This window comes from Neoarius graeffei, chromosome 15 (assembly GCF_027579695.1).
Source record: "Neoarius graeffei isolate fNeoGra1 chromosome 15, fNeoGra1.pri, whole genome shotgun sequence".
In the NCBI taxonomy this organism is placed as follows: domain Eukaryota; kingdom Metazoa; phylum Chordata; class Actinopteri; order Siluriformes; family Ariidae; genus Neoarius; species Neoarius graeffei.
The window spans coordinates 8,425,398-8,449,352 of NC_083583.1; the positions used below are offsets into that span (position 1 = coordinate 8,425,398).

Below are 23,955 nucleotides of genomic sequence, written 5' to 3' on the forward strand. Positions count from 1 at the left end.
ATCAGAACTGGAATCGGGTGAGAACTGCGAGAGGAGATACAATTCTAATAATGAGAAGTCCCAAAACTTGTGAAGGTGACCTAATTAGCAGTTCGTTAGGAAAAAATTGAAATTCACCAATTCTCACTCACTGGTTAACTTTACCCAGTTAGCAGCCGAGGAGGGTGAAGACTAACACGTACTACCTCAGAGGCACGTGAAATTCAACAAACCCGTCTTTTTGAACTGCTGCTCATGCTGCATCACAGGGCAGTGTAATATACGGCCATTCAGACACTCAGAAGAAAGCGCTATCGACTTTCCTTCTTCCAAATATATGAGCTCTGAGATGCCCAAGGTTGGCAAGTGACGCCAGCCGATTTTACACACTTGACTCCTGGGTATGTATAACTCTGGGGTCATGGGGATTCAGGGAAGGACTGGTGATAAAAAGCAGTCTGGGAATTTGCTGTCCAGCAGCCCTAGTTTGATATACCAAATTAGAATGGACACGCCATGTTTGCTGATCAACATATCATTAATTATAAAAAAAAACAACAACAATCTGTTAATTTGTATTTTTGTATTAGATCCCTCTAATTTTTGTATTAGACTTCCTCTAAACTTTCCCTGTGTATCTCAGGTTCTAAAATGCATAAATCAGACATCATTTGGACTGTCTGACATGAGCCTCAAATATTGTTCTGTTCATTAAATTCATGATGAATCATCTGACCTTGACAATCAGAAGGCTAAATACAGACAGTACGTGGTACATTATGCAAAATGCTTACTGTTCATTCTAGTTCTTGTAACGCAACAATAAATAACTTGAATGAAGTAGTCCAACCTGATCAAATGAATGATGTATTATGCTCTAATTTACTTCACAGTCCCACAATAATATTCAACAGTGCACCTTTAATTAGATCTGTGCTGGTTCCTGCTCCCTCCTCCTCCATCCTTTCACTTTCATGTTCAGAGCCATGATCATCTGTTTGTTATCTTCGCCAACTTTGTTGGAAAAGGTTGTTTTTGCCTTCATTTGTTTGACTTCCCAACATAACTCAAAAAGTAGCGAACAGATTTCGATGAATGCTTGAGGAAAGGTGGAACATGGGCCAAGGAACAACTGATTAGATTTTGATGCAAATCCGGATATGTATGCAGATCCAGGATTTTTTCCTCCACCAACTTTGTCAAGTCAGATTTATTTGTATAGCGCTTTTAAAGGGATAGTTCGGGATTTTTGACATGAATCTGTATGGCATCCCCATCAATAGTGTCGTGCAAACACACTGACTTACCCCTGACAGCATCCTGTGAGTCCAGTTCTTGTCCAGTTTTGGTCCAGACGAAAGTAGTCCGGCAAGTTTGTTGGGGTCACGAAAGTAAAACGTTTTTCGTCTCAAAACAGTATGTGTTCAAAAGAGTGATATATTTGCATCACAAAACCGTTGCCAAATAAAAAGTCAGACCTCGAAATCGCTTGGCACTATTTTCTCTCCCTTCTTATCACTGCGCGCTGCCGCCAGGTGACAGCGAAACGCAGACCCACTAAGCTGGTGGGAGACCAAGGCTGCACTCTATCCACGGCTTACACACGTGATGGCACGGAGGATGTGTATAGTGGCAGCATCTGTCCCCCCAGAGAGGATCTTTTCAAAAGCAGGACAGATTATAACTGAGAGGAGAAATAGAATCAGAATTAACTAGTTAATTGCAGCAATTAAAGGAATAGGTAGGAAAAGGAAGGCGCAAAGACACCGCGCAGCACCTGAAAACGGGTTTCAGGCGCTGCGCGGTGTCTTTGCACCTGCAGCGGTGCTTTGCCTGTGCTGTGGCTGAAAATAGTTCCAGATATAAATTGGTCTAGTAAATCCCTTCGTGTTAATTTGCATTGATATGTGTACTCGATGTGAATGTACAAGTCATGAGAAATAATTATAAAAAATCTTGAGTTATTTAATTCACTTTTGCAACGACAATGCTAGCTGGACACGCCGGATTACAGCGACTACGCTAAGCTAAGCTAACCTGGGCGTTTATAGATCAGGACAATGGCTGGGTCGGCTACAAAACGCTTTGGCTCACTCATCCAACTCTAGGGACTGCAGGGACTGACTCAATTTCATCTGGGGGTGGCGTATTCCTTTAAATCAAAAATAAAATCTTGGGAGCCGAAAGAGCCGGCTCCTTATAGTAAGAAGAGCCAAAAGAGCCAGCTCCCGAAAAAGAGCCGAAATTCCCATCACTAGTAAACAATGAATGAAACAGCCGTGGCTGTCACCTGGCGGCAGCGCGCAGTGATAAGAAAGGAGAGAAAATAGTGCCAAGCGATTTCGAGGTCTGACTTTTTATTTGGCAACGGTTTTGTGATGCAAATATATCACTCTTTTGAACACATACTGTTTTGAGATGAAAAACGTTTTAATTTCGTGACCCCAACAAACTTGCCGGACTACTTTCGTCTGGACCAAAACTGGACAAGAACTGGACTCACAGGATGCTGTCAGGGGTAAGTCAGTGTGTTTGCACGACACTATTGATGGGGATGCCATACAGATTCATGTCAAAAATCCCGAACTATCCTTTTAACAACAGGACCGTGAGCTGGCCTAGTGGTTAGCATGTCCATCGCTCAACCAGGAGATCGCGAGTTCTATTCGTGGTCGGGTCATACCAAAGACCATCATAAAAATGGTACCAGCTGCCACGGCACTTCATTCATTGGCTGTCCATTGTTAGCAATGATGACTGTTTCATTAGGAAACGCAGATGGGCCGTGAGGCCCGCGACAGAGCCTTCTGCAGCGGCAGTATGAATTGCCCAGCCGAGCTGCCATGGAATGCCCGGCCTTGCAAGCTCTCGTATACTATTCTCCTCTCCTAGCGAAGCACCTTGCACAGTAAGGTAAGACAAGTGATGTCATGCCCCGATCATGGACCTCCAGACCTGATGTCAAGTGGTGCACAAAAGTGCCACAGACCTGATAGGTATGGAAGTTGCCCCGCAGTGACAACTGACTTGCTGAGTGATGCCATCCATTGGTCATTTGAGTGGCTCTTCCACATGCCATCTTGTGGTGTGCCATTGACCCTGTTGGGTTCATGTGCCACATCGCACTGAAAAGCGCCCTGCTGCCAGCGCCTTATTGGTGATTTACTATTTAACCCATAGCTGGAACCCAGGCAGGTACCACTACTCTGGGTCAGAGTGGACCTGGGAGCAATGGTGATTAAGGATAACTCCACTTTCCCCAATACTCAAGTCCTCCCGGACCGAGACTCACCACCAGTTGCAGTTTAAAGTCATGCCCAGGACTAAAGTGCTGCCGTGGCAATACAGATGTGAGTATTACATTACAGGCATTTAGCAGACGATCTTATCCAGAGCGATGTACAACATACCCAGAGCAGCTCCCTAGTTGGGGTTTAGGTGCCTTGCTCAAGGGCACTTCAGCCATTCCTGCTGGTCCACGCAATTGAATCAGGAAGTCCAAAGCTGCTTCTCTAACCATTAGGCCATGGCTAATGTCAAACTCTCGCGGTTACCAGAAGACCAGCCCCCCACTGTAACCCTAACTGTATCAGAGGCAAGAGGCCGTGGGCTACTAAAACAAAGATTGGCGCCGCGCCCATGCACTGGGACAGGAGACTGCCTGGGAAGGCCAGATCCTGGCATGGGAGGGACTTTGACTTGACTTGAGCTTAACAACAGACATTGTCGCAAAGCAGCTTTACAGAAAAACAAAGACTTTAAACATGTGAGCAAATTTTATCCCTAATAAATTTATTTACCCCTGATGAGCAAGCCTGTGGCAACAGTGGTGAGGAAAAACTCCCTCAGACGACATGAGGAAGAAACCTTGAGAGGAACCAGACTCGAAAGGGAACCCATCCTCATCTGGGTGATAACAGATAGCATGATTATAAATAACTCGCTTCCAAAACTGTGTCCTATAGAGTCACAAAGTATAACTGTGTAACCAGGAAATTCATTGTATATTTAACACGAAGTCTATTTTGTTGAAGATATCAACTGTTCACTGATGGAGACTTAAGTGCAGAGGTGGAGAAACTGGATTGACAAAGTAAAAGTCCTGCTTAGGTTTTCCTTCTGCCTGTGCTCTCAACACAGGTGATTTCACCAATTAGCTCATCAACCTGGCTAAGGGGATGTGGTAATTAGGATCAGCTGGTTCATTGAATTGGCTGGAGCAAAAATGTGGCAGGGTTTTTACTTTCTGCACCCGGGTTTTTCCACCTCTGCTTAAGTGCAAAACTGTTCATAGAAACTGCAGTCTGAATGTTATCATGGTGATTTTAGTCCTCAGCCATCAGAGCAAAACTGTAAGTGTCCAGAGCCGTCTTCCAAGTGTGTCTTTTGATTGTCCGTATAGGTCCGTCCTCCACAGGAGTAATGTGATGAGACTCCAGCTGGAAGTAGGGCATCAGGATGGATCACGCAGGTTCTTCAACCTCCTTTGTTGGAGGAGGTTATGTTTTTGCCTCAGTTTGTTTATTTGTCTGTTCCCAACGTAACTCAAAAAGTAGTGTATGGATTTTGATGAACGTTTGAGGAAAGGTGGATAGACCATGGACCAAGGAACAACTGGTTAGATTTTAATGCAAATCTGACTGTGTAGCTTGGTGGAGGTATTTACTCTACCGAATACCCTTCTAGTTTAGATTTTAGAGTAAAGAGAAAACATTAACGGTTCTTGAAAACATTAATTTTAAGAAACAACTGAAAACCTTCCGATTTAAATCAGCACATGCTTCTTAGATTTTGACTTATTTATTGCATTTGAATGGGGTTTTTTAAATTTATTTTTATTCTGAAGTGATTTTAGATTTGAAGTATAATTATTGTTTGTTTGCATTTTCGAGCTGTAAAGCGCTATAGAGTGTACATATCGCGCCACATACATGTAATAAATTATTATATAATAAATTATTAGTAGTAGTTTAGCAGAACACCTTACACTATCGAGAACTGGTTACACCAGGAAAAATTATTTTTAAAAAAATCATTTTAATATCCTATACAGTGGTGCTTGAAAGTTTGTGAACCCTTTAGAATTTTCTATATTTCTGCATAAATAGGACCTAAAACATCATCAGATTTTCACACAAGTCCTACAAGTAAATAAAGAAAACCCAGTTAAACAAATGAGACAAAAATATGATACTTGGTCATTTATTTATTTATTGAGGAAAATGATCTAATATTACATATCTGTGAGTGGCAAAAGTATGTGAACCTTTGCTTTCAGTATCTGGTGTGACCCCCTTGTGCAGCAATAACTGCAACTAAACGTTTCCGGTAACTGTTGATCAGTCCTGCACACCGGCTTGGAGGAATTTTAGCTCATTCCTCCGTACAGAACAGTTTCAACTCTGGGATGTTGGTGGGTTTCCTCACATGAACTGCTCGCTTCAGGTTCTTCCACAACATTTCGATTGGGTTAAAGTCAGGACTTTGACTTGGCCATTCCAAAACATTAAAGATCACTCCAAGAGCAAGGCGTGTAATAGTCAGTGAGGTCACAAAGGACCCCAGGGTAACTTCTAAGCAACTGAAGGCCTCTCTCACATTGGCTAATGTTAATGTTCATGAGTTGACCATAAGGAGAACACTGAACAACAATGGTGTTTCATGTTTCTTTAACCATTCTTTAGTAGAACGACTTGTGTGCTTAGGGTAATTGTCTTGCTGCATGACCCACCTTCTCTTGAGATTCAGTTCATGGACAGATGTCCTGACATTTTCCTTTAGAATGCACTGGTATAATTCAGAATTCATTGTTCCATCAGTGATGGCAAGCTGTCCTGGCCCAGATGCAGCAAAACAGGCCCAAACCATGATACTACCACCACCATGTTTCACAGATGGGTTAAGGTTCTTATGCTGGAATGCAGTGTTTTCCTTTCTCCAAATATAATGCTTCTCATTTAAACCAAAAAGTTCTATTTTGGTCTCATCCAGCCACAAAACATTTTTCCAATAGCCTTCTGGCTTGTCTACATGATCTTTAGCAAACTGCAGATGAGCAGCAATGTTCTTTTTGGAGAGCAGTGGTTTTCTCCTTGCAACCCTGCCATGCACACCATTGTTGTTCAGTGTTCTCCTGATGGTCAACTCATGAACATTAACATTAGCCAATGTGAGAGAGGCCTTCAGTTGCTTAGAAGTTACCCTGGGGTCCTTTGTGACCTCACTGACTATTACACGCCTTGCTCTTGGAGTGATCTTTGTTGGTCGACCACTCCTGGGGAGGGTAACAATGGTCTTGAATTTCCTCCATTTGTACACAATCTGTCTGACTGTGGATTGCTGGAGTCCAAACTCTTTAGAGATGGTTTTGTAACCTTTTCCAGCCTGATGAACATCAACAATGCTTTTTCTGAGGTCCTCAGAAATCTCCTTTGTTCATGCCATGATACACTTCCACAAACATGTGTTGTGAAGATCAGGCTTTGATAGATCCCTGTTCTTTAAATAAAACAGGGTGCCCACTCACACCTGATTGTCATCCCATTGACTGAAAACACCTGACTCTAATTTCACCTTCAAATTAACTGCTAATCCGAGAGGTTCACATACTTTTGCCACTCACAGATATGTAATATTGGATCATTTTCCTCAATAAATAAATGACCAAGTATAATATTTTTTTCTCATTTGTTTAACTGGGTTCTCTTTATCTACTTTTAGGACTTGTGTGAAACTCTGATGATGTTTTAGGTCTTATTTATGCAGAAATATAGAAAATTCTAAAGGGTTCACAAACTTTCAAGCACCACTGTATGTCCTTAGCATGGATGCTAGATTGTATATTTCCTAATTTTTACACTAAAAACTCAGCACTGTTACTCAATTGTCATATTTTGTAAAAAAAAAAAAAATATATATATATATATATATATATATATATATATATATATATATATATATATATATATATATATACACACAGTATTGTGCAGAAGTCTTAGGCACCCTATTTTTTTTTCAGACAAACTTTGTTATAGATTTATAGATCTACATTATCGAGTCAGAACAAAAACATTTTATAGTTCCAAATGTTTGTTTTCCAGCACAAAATTAAATGCTACAGAAAAAAAAATGTTTGTATCTGAGCAGCATATTCCATAAGAGAGCACTTTTCAGATTAAAAAAGAAAACATAATGAAGGCTGCTGGGTTTTGGCGTAAAATGAAGAAGCGAGTGTGACAGTCAAAGTGTCCAGAAGAACTGTAGCTGGTTCTGTAAGATGCTCAGTAAAACCTACAGCTCATTTCCGCATAAAACTGCACTCACTGGACCTCAGACTACTATTTTTTTTTTAAAAGCAAAGAGTCATCTCACACCAAATACTGACTTTGTTATTATCCCTCGCCCAAACGAAGTTTGGCAGGGGATATAGAAACGGGTTCCATCCATTCGGTCACGTTTTCGTTTCCGGGCCATATCTTTACAACTACTGAAGATACAGTGCCTTGCAAAAGTATTCATACCCCTTGAACTTTTTCACATTTTTCCACCTTACAACCACAAACTTAAAAGTTTTTTATTGAGATTTTATGTGATAAACCAACACAGAGTAGCACATAATTGTGAAGTGAAACGAAAATGATAAATGGTCTTCAAGATTTTAAACAAATAAAAATCTGAAAAATGTGGTGTGCATTAGTATTCAGCCCCCTGTACTCGGATACCTCTAAATACAATCCAGTGCAATCAATTGCCTTCAGAAGTCATCTAATTAGTTAATAGAGTCCGACTGTGTGTAATTTACTCTCAGCATAAATACACTTGTTCTGTGAAGGCCTCGGTGGTTTGTTAGAGAACACTGAAGAACAAACAGCATCATGAAGACCAAAGAACTCACCAGACTCACCAGGTCAGGGATAAAGTTCTGGAGAAGTTTAAAGCAGGGTTAGGTTATAAAAAAATATCCCAAGCTCTGAACATCTTAAGAAGCACTGTTCAATCCATCATTCAAAAATGGAAAAAGTATGGCACAACTGCAAACCTACCAAGACATGGCCGTCCACCTAAACTGACAGAGCGAGCAAGGAGAGCACTGGTCAGAGAAGCAGCCAAGAGGCCCATGATCACTCTGGAGGAGCTGCAGAAATCCACAGCTCAGGTGGGAGAATCTGTGCACAGGACAACTATAAGTCGTACACTCCACAAATCTGGCCTTTTTGGAAGAGTGGCAAGAAGAAAGCCATTGTTGAAAGACAGGCATAAGAAGCCATGTAGGGGACACAGCAAACATGTGGAAGAAGGTGCTTTGGTCAGATGGGACCAAAGTTGAACTTTTTGGCCTAAATGCAAAGCGCTATGTGTGGCGGAAAACTAACACTGCTCATCACCCTGCACACACCATCCCCACTGTGAAACATGGTGGTGGCAGCATCATGCTATGGGGATGCTTTTCTTCAGCAGGGACAGGGAAGCTGGTCAGAGTTGATGGGAAGATGGATGGAGCTAAATACAGGGCAATCCTGGAAGAAAACCTGTTGGAGGCTGCAAAAGACTTGAGACTGGGAAGGAAATTCACCTTCCAGCAAGACAATGACCCTAAACATACAGCCAGAGCTACAATGGAATGGTTTAGATCAAAGAATATTCATGTGTTAGAATGGCCCAGTCAAAGTCCAGACCTAAAGCCCATTGAGCATCTGTGGCAAGACTTGAAAATTGCTGTTCACAGACGCTCTCCATCCAATCTGGCTGAGCTTGAGCTATTTTGCAAAGAAGAATGGGCAAAAATTTCAGTGTCTAGATGTGCAAAGCTGGTAGAGACATACCACAAAAGACTTGCAGCTGTAATTGCAGCAAAAGGTGGCTCTACAAAGTATTGACGCAGGGGGGCTGAATACTAATGCACATCACATTTATCAGATTTTTATTTGTTTAAAATTTTGAAGACCATTTATCATTTTTGTTTCACTTCACAATTATGTGCTACTCTGTGTTGGTCTATCACATAAAATCTCAATAAAAAACTTTTAAGTTCATGGTTGTAAGATGGAAAAATGTGAAAAAGTTCAAGGGCTCTGAATACTTTTGCAAGGCACTGTATCTTCATGAAACTTTGTATACATATCAATCAACCTGTGAGCTGGTGCCTTTTGTTATTTTGGATTTTTGGAAAAAAGTATTTTAAAATTTTTTACATAAATAGATTTTGACTTAGTTTCTAAGAGCAATGTTCGTTTCCGGAGCATATATCCAAAACTATTTATGATACGGATTTGAAACTTGGTATACATGTTAACAAGGTGATGTAGATATGCCTTTTCATACTAAGAAATGTGAGAAATTTAAATTTTTCATGTTTCCATGGAGCCCTGTGATGACCTGGCGACTTGTCCAGGGTGTACCCCGCCTTTCGCCCGTAGTCAGCTGGGATAGGCTCCAGCTTGCCTGCGACCCTGTAGAACAGGATAAAGTGGCTAGAGATAATGAGATGAGATGAGATGTTTCCATGGAAACAATTTCAGACTCAGTCTCAGGTTAGTCTTAGGGGTAGGTTTTGTTTCCGGAGCAGAACTTGAGAACTATGAGTGGTATGGTGTTGAAAGTTGGTATATGTGTTGGTTAAGTAATGTATATGTGCCTTTTGATACTAAGAAATGTGAGAAATTTTAATTTTTATCTCACCTGGACCAAAGGTCCAGTGGGTTTATGCCATGGGCTGCTGAGGTCAGTGTAAAGAGGTAGAGTTGGTTTCCTGCAGCAGAACTTGAAAAATGTGACAAATATCTTGAAACTTGGTATATAGTTGGTATATAGGGCGGGCGGGGGATATAGATGACTCTGTCTTCTTGTTTTGATTTATTATGGCTTACTGCTGTTTATAGTATTTTTTTTTAATGCTTAAATTTTTCATTTCATTATTTTTAAGCCATTTTTGGTCTCCAGCATTTCTTTACATGTGCTGAAGACTTTTGCACAGTACCATGTTTTCAGATTTATTGTTGAAAAATTATAATTAAAAAAAGAGAGATACAAGACACCGTAATCTTGGAATCAAAAAAGTGCATCACTCTAAACTGTCTTAAACATGAACATATCTTCAAATGAGAGAATTTACTCAATGTTTCAGTAAATACTGCATATAATGGAGGGTTTTTAAGCGTGTTAATAAATAAACACATCCACAGATTTCTGTAATATTATATGACTTACACATATTCCTGCCAGATTTTTTGAAATTATATTTATATTCCTGCAATTATGGAATCAATTTTTATTTCTCGAGGAGATGGAGAAAAATCAAATCGTTGTTATTGAATTTTAGATTTTACAGTCAAGCCCTGAAGTGTTGGCACCTCTTAAAAATAAGCATGGATTAATCTATAAAATAAAACACACAATACATCATATTTAGATCTGAAATGGAAGAGGACTGTATAGTTTTATTTATTGTAATACGTTGGCTTACAAACATTATGGCTTTCTGAGGTGCATTTTTTTCTGCACAATGTTGATTTCACAATTATTGGCACCCCTACAAATGGGATGAATCCTTTGCTGGAGCAAATAACAGCACTGAGCCACTTCAATTCTGAGAATTTAGTCAATAAAAATATACATTTTCACAGACGACAATGGGGTGTAAATATTTTTGACATGCTTTTGAGTGGAATTATTATTATTATTAAATATTATTACTTAACAAAACTCGGAGCGGGAATGAGTTTCTGCGATTTCTCCAACATTGTTTTCCTCAAGTAGTACACTTTTTTCTAAATTTCAAAATTTTTGGCACCCTCACAATTTATTTGTTGAATATTTATTGCTGGATCGAGTCATTTTTCATGTATAACACTAGGGGTGTCAATAATTTTGATGTTTTGTCGAGATACTGACATAAGAAAAAGCATTTATAAGAATTATTTTTCTAAGACAAAATGTAGTTTCTCCAACTTTTGAAGATTTGTTTTCCTCAAGTAGTCCAACCTTATTTTCTGTAGGACACGGTTTAAAATTATTGGCACCCCTACAATTTGGCAAATCCTCTACTGTAGCAAATAAAAGCACTGAATCACTTCTTGTGATGTCTAACAAGGTTCGAAACGAAACACATGTACATACATTTTGAGCCTGTAAGCAAAAATTATAGAATATTTCAAGGATGATAATGGGGTGTCAATAATTCTGACATGTTTCTGAGAGATCTCATCTCATCTCATTATCTCTAGCCGCTTTATCCTGTTCTACAGGGTCGCAGGCAAGCTGGAGCCTATCCCAGCTGACTACGGGCGAAAGGCGGGGTACACCCTGGACAAGTCGCCAGGTCATCACAGGGCTGACACATAGACACAGAAAACCATTCACACTCACATTCACACCTACGCTCAATTTAGAGTCACCAGTTAACCTAACCTGCATGTCTTTGGACTGTGGGGGAAACCGGAGCACCCGGAGGAAACCCACGCGGACACGGGGAGAACATGCAAACTCCGCACAGAAAGGCCCTCGCCGGCCACGGGGCTCGAACCCAGACCTTCTTGCTGTGAGGCGACAGCGCTAACCACTACACCACCGTGCCGCCCGTTTCTGAGAGATGATATAGATATTTATTTATTTATTTCCCAGTTTCTTCAATTTGTCCAACATTTTTGTTTTGCTCAAGTAGTGCAGTTTTCTTCACCACAATGCTGGGTTAAAAAAATATTGGCACCCTTACCATTCAAATTTGGCAAATCATAATTTTTTTCATGGGTGTCAAGAATTTTGACATGATTTCCAGAGACAATATTTTACTTAAAGAAGTGTTTATGAGAATGATTTTTTTGGTAATTGAAAAGCCAGTTTCAATGATTTTTGGAGTCTGAAAAATGAATCGTGTGTCAATTCACTTAAACAGTGCCAATAAGTTGAGAGTAGACGGTATAATATTATATTTGGACTAAAAAACAAAACCAATCAGTGGGACTGATAGCACAGAGGAGACGTGATAACAAGGCACTGACAGATCGCACTTTCTCCCCTGGAAGTCATGTGACGTCTGTAATTCACACAACCAACTGTGAAAGAGAAAAAGCCACAGGGCTGCTAATGAGAAGCTGATAAATCTGGAGATTTTTCCCGGACAGTCTTGTCTCATCTCATTCTCACTTGTTTTATGTTGTTCATGTGGGCAGCTCGGGGGCAAAACATTCCTCCATCCCACAAGCAGCACCATATTTATCTGCAGGTTCTCACCTGGTGTGTGTGGCAGAACCGCTTCGAGCAAGCAGCCTACGCACACACAGCGTAGGAGGCCAACGCTGGAGGGCTTCGAGCATCCTGAGCCCAATGTTTCTACCTTAGGAACTCTGATTCTATTTTAAAAGAGAAGGTATTAAGACAAAGCTTTGTGTCATGTTTTAAATCCTTCTTTGGGTTCATCAAACACCAAATTTACAGCTTTGATTTGAGTCAACCATAAACCAAAGTAAGCTGATGCTGACTGAGAGCCGTATCCAGAGTTGAGTTAAGTGCACGTCGTAAAGAGGTATTCATCAGAGCGAACTCATGGCTTCATTAAGTTATGAGCATGATTAACAGTTGGAGCACGATCGAAAATAATAAAATGCAAAATACCCGATGTGCTGGAACAAGTGCTATTTATTTTATAATAAAAACGGCCGTATAATGGCAGTGGAAGCCAAATTATTAAATGAAACCAAATTTGTTGTGATTAATGTAATAATTACAGCATCTATTCCTGCAGTAGTATACTGACAATACACTCAACTCCTCTCCTACTCACTTTCTACGTCAGTGTTCATCACCGTGTAATTAACACACTACATCATTATTAGTTTTTTTATTTTATTTTATAATTGTCTCCTGCTTTTACGTCATGCAGTATTTCATTTGACGGGAGAGAAAAAAGGTTTCTTCCTCATGAGTTTTTCCTCGCCACCATCACCCCTGGCTCACTCACTAGGGATAAAGTGATAAATTCATAAACTTAAAAATGACCTCAATGAGGCTGGAGCTCATACCGGCCACTGTTGTTGTGTGTGAGTTTGAAATCTGATCAATCCTGTGATAGGAGTAGCAATTTTTCTGAAATTGCATATGACCCATGTATAGCCGCATCCATGGCAGGTGGTGCCACCTGATGAACAACTCTTGTTGGAATATGTCTTTAGATTCTTCTGGGTGAGTTTCAGTGAAAACGTTGAAATTTTTTTTAAAGTGCTTTTTTTGGCACTTAAAGGCAATCACTTGTGTATAAAGACTGATGAAATACAAGCATCTTGGACACTGAGATACGAGCTACAGTACTGTGCAAAAGTCTTAGACACCCTATTTTTTTATACAAACTTTATTATAGATTTCTATTTTATGACTTCTACATTATCGAGTCAAAACATTACAAAAACATTTTAAAAGTTCCAAACGTTCATTCATTTTTCAGCAGAAAATTAAAATGTTACAGAAAAATGTTTGTATCTGAGCAGCATATTCCATAAGAGAGCACTTTTCAGATTAAAAAAGAAAACATAATGAAGGCTGCTGGGTTTTGGGGCAAAATGAAGAAGCGAGTGTGACAGTTCAAGTGTCCAGAAGAACTGTGGCTGGTTCTGTAAGATGCTCAGTAAAACCTACAGCTTATAAAACTGCACTCATTGGACCCGAGACTACTTTTTTTTTTTTTTTTAAACAAAGGGTCGTCTCACACCAAATCCTGACTTTGTTATATTGATTTATTATGGCATATTTATTATGGTTTATAGTATTTTTTTTAATGTTGAAACATTTCATTTCATTATTTTTAAGCCATTTTTGGTCTCCAACATTTCTTTACGTGCCTAAGACTTTTGCACAGGACCGTAGATGCATTTGATTTTAATCATCTCTGTATGGGCGGTGCCAGGGAGGGGCCATGGAGGTAACCATAGCACCCCTTTAGCACCCCCAAGAACTTTGTGGTTTATTTAGAATTTTTCATTGTTAATGTGTGAGCACTAATTTAGAATTTGAAAAATACAAAATAACTACATTAATAAAACAAAACAATTATTTTCAGGCTGAAAATATAAAGCCAACACAGGGGATGTGATTCAGCCATTGAGCACAGCACGCATTGAACTTTTGTCCTTACTTTCAAGTCCTCTTAACCAGAGTGCAATTATTATTTGTGTGTGTGTGTGTGTGTGTGTGTGTGTGTGTGTGTGTGTGTGTGTGTAACTTAAGATGAACGAAGCATTAGCAATATCATTGTTACGTCTCCCGAAATCAAAGGTCTAGGGGTTGTAGAGAACATAACACAGTTTAAAATAAACAATTAAATAAATCACAAACGAGGGAGTAGATGTATAAAAACTTTTAAAAAGGTTTATTTTATACACCAAAAAAAAAGTTCAAAGAAAAGATGCCGAAACATCGGCCCAAAACTAAAGAGAACTGAAACTGAAGAAAACCTGCCAAACAAACAAACACATCCCAACCGGGAGCAATGCCGACCTTGGCACACACTGTAAACGCTCCACACAGTCAGAATAACACAGAGCAAAAACACTGCCAAAACACCGTACACGGTCAACAACACACAAGAGCTCCGACACAATACACCACACAGATAAACTGTACACTCTTGTCTGGCCCACTGGCCTTGTCAGTAGGTTTGGGTCGGCCTTTTAACCCCTGCAGTCCTGACAGACAAATTAAAAACCGGTATGTTCAATCACCTGCTTCCATGGTAACAAAGCAGGAGGGCTGTACCTGGGCAGAAACACGCGCACACCACAGCCATAACAATCATAATGGATCTTTTTTTTTTTACTTTAGAAATGTCCACATGCAGAGATTCAATCAACAGATGCATTGTTTTATGAAGATGGGGAAGCCATGGATTGCCTAATGGTTTGAGAAGCAGTTTTGGGACCAAAAGGTTGCTGGTTCAATTCCCTGGATGAGCAGGAAATAGCTGAAGTGCCCTTGAGCAAGGTGTCTAACCCTAAATTGCTCAATGGATGCTGCAGCAGGGCGGCACGGTGGTGTAGTGGTTAGCGCTGTCGCCTCACAGCAAGAAGGTCCGGGTTCGAGCCCTGGGGCCGGCGAGGGCCTTTCTGTGTGGAGTTTGCATGTTCTCCCCGTGTCCGCGTGGGTTTCCTCCGGGTGCTCCGATTTCCCCCACAGTCCAAAGACATGCAGGTTAGGTTAACTGGTGACTCTAAATTGACCGTAGGTGTGAATGTGAGTGTGAATGGTTGTCTGTGTCTATGTGTCAGCCCTGTGATGACCTGGCGACTTGTCCAGGGTGTACCCCGCCTTTCGCCCGTAGTCAGCTGGGATAGGCTCCAGCTTGCCTGCGACCCTGTAGAAGGATAAAGCGGCTAGAGATAATGAGATGAGATGAGAATGGGATGCTGCAGCACAGCTGCCCACTCCTCTGTGTGTGTGTGTGTGTGTGTGTGTGTGTGTGTGTGTGTGTGTGTGTTCACATCCCCAGATGGGTTAAATGCAGAGAAAGAATTTCACTGTGCACTGTGACAAATGAAGGCTTAAAAAATCCCTAATAGTAAGTGCATGAATTTAATTATAAATTTTATGTATTTGATGGTTGAGGCACAAATTCCTTCTCCCTATAGTCATCTCTAGGTCTGTAGAACAGAATACTGTAGGTTCATGAGTTGAGGTGTCGGTATCTGGGAGCATGAGTTTGTGATCTCAGAATCAGAGACTGAAATGTGCGCAAACCTCTGTGTCTGGTGCTTGCAAGCTCTAGCAATGACACGAAATTTTATATTCAGAGCTGTGTTTATGTAGGCCGGCTTGTGAACCTTACACTTATAACCCGTGTGTGTGTGTGTGTGTACGTGTGTTGGGGGTGTTGCAGTAGAAATCAGAAAGGCACTCTGAGAGCTCAGACCTCCACCAAGGCTACACATTTCCACCAATTTTCATGAAAATCAGGCTGGAAGCTTTTGCGTAATCCTGCTTAGAAATACACCGAAAGCATAACCTCCTTAGCAACATCACATTAAAGGTAGACTGCCTTTCAGACTTTTCAAGTGTAGGTCATAAAAAGAATTTTCCCCGACACCCAATTATTTTTGTTTAATGGACCAAAAGCTACTGAATTCAAATCACAGACTTCCAATTTTATGAGTTTTTTTAAAAAATAGAACAATTAATGAATTTAAGGCCATGTGGCCCTAAATTCTCCACAATTTTTTCCTGCTTCACCATGACCCAATTCAAGATACTACGTGCCCATGTGGTGTGCTTTCCCCGTTCGCACAAGGCATTGTGGGATACAAATTTGAAACAGGAGAAAAAAATGGAAGACGTGAGTGTGCGAATGAAACGTGAAAGACCGACTACAGTAACGGGAAGCAAGAAGAAAAGACGTTATGTTATATACGAAGGAAAGGAAACGCAGGACCAAACTAATAAATATCGGCGCTCAGCGAGCACCTCGGTGTGATCAGCTGTTCGTTTAGCGACAGAATGATGGAACTGCCAGTGCACGCTCAAAAGTAAACCTGTGCATGCGTGCACACACACGGACTTCCTCTGTCTGCTTGACTGCATGAAGTGAGTGATTTCATGCACGTTATTTGCTTTAATCCCCTCGAATTAAATAACTTCCCAGCCACAGAATGGCCTGATATTTTGAGAGATATTACAGAAATAAACATATATCACAATGATCAAATTTCAGAGGGAACTAAATTTCACCGATTTTATGAAATCGAAAGGCCGTCTAACTTTAATGGTAAACTCAATTTCAGAGCACTCACTGAAAAATCAAGTAACGTCTGGTTTAGCACAAACAAAACCAGAGCGTCAGCGACAAAATAGCTCACACAGCCATACATGAGATACCAGACTCGTTTATAATTATAATTAGCTAAGTTCATTTGCGCTTCATGAGAACAATTAGAACAATCTGATCTTCCAAACAAAACAATCAGACTCAAAATCCAGTGAAAACTCAGGGAGGAGTAGCAATTTTGGGGAATTGTGGACAGATGGATGGATGGATGATGCGTGATGGCAGTAGCTCATCACCCTATGGCTGGTGAGCTAATAAAATACAAGACCAACTGTCAGCTACTGCTCACTTATGTATCCCCCCGCTCTCGCTTGAATCAGAACGCAAGCAATCGAAGGAATAGGACACCTATTATGAATGTTGACGTCAACGAATAATTAACTCTGTAACAAGTAAGTAAAGAGCAGTGTAGTTTGTAGTTGCTGAGAAAAGTGTTTACACTTTGGGGTTTGGAGAAAAATATTTACATGTCATACTATATACTGTATATAATATCTTTTACAAATGTCTTTAGATTCTCTTGGGGGAAAAATGCACAGAAAAAAAAAATTTAAATAAATTACAAATGAATGTAGGGCGGCACGGTGGTGTAGTGGTTAGCGCTGTCGCCTCACAGCAAGAAGGTCCTGGGTTCGAGCCCTGTGGTCGGCGAGGGCCTTTCTGTGTGGAGTTTGCATGTTCTCCCCGTGTCCGCGTGGGTTTCCTCCGGGTGCTCCGGTTTCCCCCACAGTCCAAAGACATGCAGGTTAGGTTAACTGGTGACTCTAAATTGACCGTAGGTGTGAATGTGAGTGTGAATGGTTGTCTGTGTCTATGTGTCAGCCCTGTGATGACCTGGTGACTTGTCCAGGGTGTACCCCGCCTTTCGCCCGTAGTCAGCTGGGATAGGCTCCAGCTTGCCTGCGACCCTGTAGAAGGATAAAGCGGCTACAGATAATGAGATGAGATGAGACAAATGAATGTAAAAAAAAAAAGTTACATCCAGTTTCAGCTAGCCATAATGACAAACCTCTGGGCCCTTAGTGCAAAAATGGTTTTGTAGTTACAGGTTAAGCAGGTATCTATCAAGAAACCTTAGGACACTTTCAGTCGAGCCAGATTTTATCAACCATCTCCATGATTGAAAGAGTGATTGTAGATCGATGGACTTGGTAAACTTGGTAACAAATTTTGTAAATCCACGCTATATACGGTATGTTTCGTTAATATATTCAGTCGGTAAACAGGAAGTCAATGTGCGACAGACCTAAAAACGGTATACATGATATAGAACCCCTAGCTGAAGTTCGGTACCAAGTACCAAGTGGCTATGATTTGTGATTGCTGAGAAAAAGTGTGTTTCAGATGGACTGAGATACAGAGATACGGATGGATGGACAGATGGACAGAGGTAAACCAGTATACCCCCTCCCATCCTTTAAGAAGGAACTTTACTGGCATAATTATTGACGTAACAACTGAATATAAATCACACCCTCTAAACAGCTGTTGGGAGACCAGGACTTTAATGATCATTTGAAATAAGAGACATGGAGGGAAATGATAATCAGTTACACATCTTATTGTTTCAGCTCTAATTAGCAACCTTCTAAACTCCAACACAAACACAGGCATGTGCTTGGTCTGAATTCTGCACTAATCTGCTTCCGCATCCTGTGGGATTGAGTGTTGTCAAGGCTGGAAGTCTCTAATAAGTCGTGTTGGCACGGAGACCATCCCGAGCCCACATGGGCTGTTGTTAGGACAGAGCCCAGAGGAGAAAGACAGCCTCGTGCATGGCTTGTCATCTGATCAGAGCGCCCGCTGACACCTTTACAACCTGTCAAGACGCTTGGGGCTCATCAGCCAACAGCTCAGACAGTGAGAGCAGCAGCACAGCATGCCATGTGACACAGAAACAAACTGCCACGCAAAAATACCAACAGAGCTCCGACTCGAGTTAACCGGATATTTCCCTTGAGTCCTTTCCTCCAGCTTGATGGGCAGATCGGTTGCTTCACTTAATCTTGTTTTGTCAGTAACGAACAGGCCTCATGATCGCTGCTGAGGAGTTCGGAGAAGGGTTCGAGAGTGCACTGATATTCTAATTCAGGTGGCACAAAGGACAAGAAATTCAGAACCTTTTGCATCGTATATATTCCAAATTTAAACAAATTATTAACACGATGTATAAATCGAACTTATATTCCAATTTAACTCAGATGGTCAGAGCCACGTAACTTTTATGCAACTATCCTTTAAACTGACTTCATAAAATTGTGTTCAAAGCAGAAATTTGGTGATAAAAACAGAGATTCATGAATGCATCGAAAAATGTAAGGAAACTCAGTTTGAAAAATATTATTATATAGACACGAGTGTGTTACATCCAGGACATGGAGAACCAGAACTGTGATATAAATCTCTATATGTCACTCGTGAGGAAATCGAGGAGTGAGTTGTTTTGATAAATTTGGGGACTTTTTGTTTGTGAATGTGTCGATATAATAAAAAAGAAAATCACACATTGACTTGAAGATATGAAGTTTATCTTCTTGTGTTGAAAAACTCACAATTTCATACGAAATACATCACGGATCTGAGCGACATATTTAAATAATACTTGCTGGCTTTTTTCATGGTATATCAGATATATTCCATTCAGCTAGCCTGATACTGAATGAATCAAAGACGAGTAGCTGAATGGAATATATCTGATAGACCATGAAAACATCCAGCCAAAATTATTATTATTATTATTATTATTATTATTTTACATTCCTTTCAGGTGTTCAACGCATCTTTCTCTTTCAAAATTCTCTCAAAATTTTCCATATTTAACGAAGCAAACCTGGTGGCCATGTTTGTTTACAAATTGTCACAGTCGCCTGCTAGCACGGAAGTTTTACATCTCCGACGTGACATCATGACGTCTTGACAACCATGCAATATCATAAACCATATTCAACGCTCATTTTCCATTGGGTAGAGTGACATAATACACGTAGGATAAGCGATATGCTAACAATATTGCATGCTATCAAACCAAATGAATGAAACCCGCTAGAAGGGAATAGAACACGTTTTTATACCATCAAAAAAGTGTCCTGTATGGATAATATTTCCCGATATTTCACTCAGATGATGTCACTCCCAGTGTTTTCCCACTGACTAGATACGCATTATCAAAATGGTGGACCGGTTCAAAATTAAAATTCTTTTGATTAACTTGCATATTTTTTTTTGTGGATGTGTCCATATAATATAAAGAACATTACACAGTGGTGTGAAGATATGAAGCTTATCTTCTCATGTTGAAAATATTTTCACCACTCAAAGATAATTTTGTATCTTCGCACAACCATTTAATATCATTTTATATATATAAAAAACAGTTATTCCAAGAAATTGAGTCGTACATGAGCTGATAGCCGACGAGGCACGTAGCACAGAGTTTGCTCTAATCCATGTATGATGAGATTGAGTGGATTAACTGTTTTATTCTATCCACATTCACTGGATTTTAAGAAACTAAGCATTTTTATTTTTTGCAAATTTGATAAATAAAAGCTTTATACAAAAAACTTCCAAGAAAATAATTTCCGCTTAGAATGTAAACAAACCGGTGAGATGACAGGAACAATTTGTAAAAAATGTGATGATAATAATAATAATAATTCTTGAAAAATGAAAAAAAAATGTTCTTACCATCAAATACTTGTATTCCATATTTTGTTGCCTTTTTTGTATTTTTGGGGGTTTTGTTTTCAAGTAGAGTTTTTATTTCATCCTCAGTTAATTCACCAATGCTCAACCATTTTATTTTTCTCTACTCACAGTATATGAGCTGGTATCCTAGTACTAGTGTAGCCAATAAGAGGACGCGATTGCTCATATCCAGTGAATGTGGATAGAATATTATATATATATATATATATATATATATATATATATATATATATATATATATCACGGGCGATTGCTCTAAGACAAAGAGGGAGGCTCAGCCTCCTCTAAAAATGCCCTTATAACTTTAATGTGTGCGTGAGTTTTTCCCCCTCGTGACAGCGCGATGCAGCGCAGCCTCAGTGGACTTCAATGGCATTTGGGAGCTATGCGCTTTTCAATCTCAAAATGCAAGACGGTTATTGGACAAATACTGCGAAAACGCCCGCCTACGGACTCCCAGCCTCACATGGGAGGGACATGGCAGGTTCCACGAGGAGACTGGTGATTGGTGAAAGCGGCCGGATATTTTCTTTGATTGACAGCTCGTTTCAACTATAGACAGGCAGCGGTGAATCTCAGTTCAGTCCCATGCGGATTCGCAAGTGCTGTGGTGTATTGTAAGAGATCAGCTTACATTTCGATTTCATTCATTACATACGGTTTCTACCAGCTTTTTTAGTTTGTATATATTTTCATTGTAAATAAAGTGTAAATATAGTGTTGTCAAGTTTGCTATCTTAGTTCCAGAAATGTCGTTTATTTGAGTGACTGAACTTGAACTTGAGGGGGCTAGTCAGCTAGCAAGAAAGCTGCGCACGGATGCCAAGCATTGCTGATTTAATTTTGGCGAAGCCATTTGCCAGTCTTCCTTTCGAGGAAAAAATTAAAATTAAAGAGACCAACGCCTCAAACTGACTTGGTGAAAAAGGTCGGGAATAATACTCGTTCCTTTCAGCTCTCCTGGTACAAGAAAGTGAATTGGCTAACAGCAAGTGACCCACATCAACAACAGTAAATAGGCTAGTTTAGTAATATGTCATGGATGGACCAAAAATATAGAATCTATTTAAAATGTTTATGCTGAGTATATTATATTGGAATATATGTTTTTCTGGATATGAATTAAACACAGCTACAATTTGGAAAACATTTTTAAACAAAAACACAGCCGAGAACATTTCACACTACAGACCTGGATTAAAAGTGAAGGGTTATCAGAATTGTCAATAAAACATTTCTCAGTCAAAATAAGTAAAATATAGGGAAAGTGTCATTGAATGAAATGTGTGGCACCCAGCTCTACTGCTGAGGTTCCTGACAAAGAGCTGCTTTCAATAATGATCAATTTTTAAACAACATGCCACAATTTTAAAATATAAAATGTTAAAATATACCCCCCCCAACACCACCATCATGTATATTGGACAGTAGGCTAATGGGCCAAAAGGACCTGTTATTTCACAGTTTGTGACCCTGCCAACAATCAGCCAGATCAGAGGCAAGAGTATGGGCAAAACTGATGTTTTTTCTTTTAAAATCTGGAAATATCGTAACCGACCAGCCTCCCCTGTTTGAAAGACTACCAGCCGCCACTGACTGACATATATATATATGTGTGTGTGTGTGTGTGTGTGTGTCTTCAGAGCCATTAGTGAAGAGTCTCATTCTCTACCTTTAATGAACTAACGCTCCTAGTAGCAAGCAACATACAGAAAAACAGTAATGCAAGTAAGGAATAAAACACTTTGAGAGTTCTGATATCAGAAAATAATCACTTAAAGATTGATGTGATGAAGTGGAGGCACTGTTACCAACCAAACTCAATTAGTTTCCTTGTGCAATAAATGTTGCAAGCTATATACCGTACACTATCCAGAAGCAATATCCACCCTAGGAATACTGACCTATTTGCCAGAAAGAATCAAAATCGATGAAGAATTGAGGGAGAAGAAGCGATTTGTGTGGAAACTGCTCATTAAGGCTTAATTAGTCCATAACTTTATTAACAACTGTAAGGAAGCAAATCTGGGTAGAAGTTATATGCACCCTAGGTCACCCTACCTTCATGCCAGAAAGAATCAAAATCAATGAAGAATTGAGGGAGAAGAAGCGATTTGTGTGGAAACTGCTCATTAGGGATTGATTAATTACTCCATATCTTCATTATTAATTGCAATTATGCAAATTTGGGTAGAAGCTATGAAAATTGCCATAAAAACCCCAAAGACCATCATAAAAATGGTACCTACTGCCGTCTGGCAAGGCACGCTGCAATACAGATGTGAGTGGGGAGTCAAACTCTTGTGGTTACCAGAGGACACGCCCCCTACTGTAATCCTACCGTAGCTATGTAATAGGCGAGAGGCCGAGGGCTCCAGAAATGGAGATCGACGCCGCCTAATGTGCCATATGGTATGGGAAGGACTTTAGGCTTCAACTACGTATATGCAGCCCAGGCAGACCTACCTTCCTGCCAAAAAGAACAAAAATCGGAGAAGAATTGAGAGTTTCATGAAATGTGGACAATGGACAACGGACAACACATGATGGCATAAACTCATTACCTGTCGGTCGGATGAGCTCATAATAATCCAACAATAATTTTTTTTCTATTTATTCAAGAATGATAAATTGAACCTTTTACCTGTTTATTAAACAGTCCTTCCCTCACCAGCCTCTTTTCCCCCCTCTCCTTTCAAGTTAATAAGACCAAAAAAAAAAAAACAAGCATAAACTCATCCATCCTGAAGATATCAGAAAACGTAGTTTCTGCTTTACTTCTAACTGTTTCAAAGCACCGACAGTGGAGACTCTTTTCATAAATGAAAAATAAATATCACCATATTACATAATGACTCTATATTCTGTACTGAACGTCTTGGTGTCGGGGATTGCATTAAATTTGCATTCCATCACCTGAAAACTAACTCCAAGAATTCTAATGATATGCTGGAGACATGAAATTATAACTTAAATAAAGAATAAGTAAATGATTTTAAAAATATTCCAGCCAAAACATCATGTCTTGCACAACTACAGTGAGGATAAACTTGGCAAAAATAAACCATTTCCAGTAATAATGGAATAAGAAATGACAATAAAAACAACCTGAACATTTTAATAAATTGTGAAATTGTTTACATCAAATAAAGTGCAGAACAGCAGCTTTTCCGCAAACCTGTAATCCCAATTTAGAGGAAGAAGAACATGATGCACATTTTTTAAATGGGTCAAACCTCGGGAAATGCAGGTGTCTGCATAGAAAGCGACTAATTACACTGAAAAATTAATCAACTTGTGACTATTTTCATCATTCTGACTTCATCCATTAGCTTTCAACCAAACTGTACACATGTCTTCTGCATCGTCTTTCAATCCTGTCACTGACTGAAAAACATTCTCATCACATTTGAATCTTTCCAGCTCGGATGAATACGAAGCCGAACTGTGAAGTAAATTCACAT

At 39.8% G+C, this 23,955-nt stretch overlaps 1 protein-coding gene across 1 annotated transcript in view; it reads right to left on the reverse strand.

Moving 5' to 3' along the window:
• cpne7 (copine VII) overlaps window positions 1-23,955 on the reverse strand; it is a 171,555-nt gene that overhangs the window by 52,752 nt on the left and 94,848 nt on the right. The gene's annotated exons all lie outside the window — the stretch shown is intronic.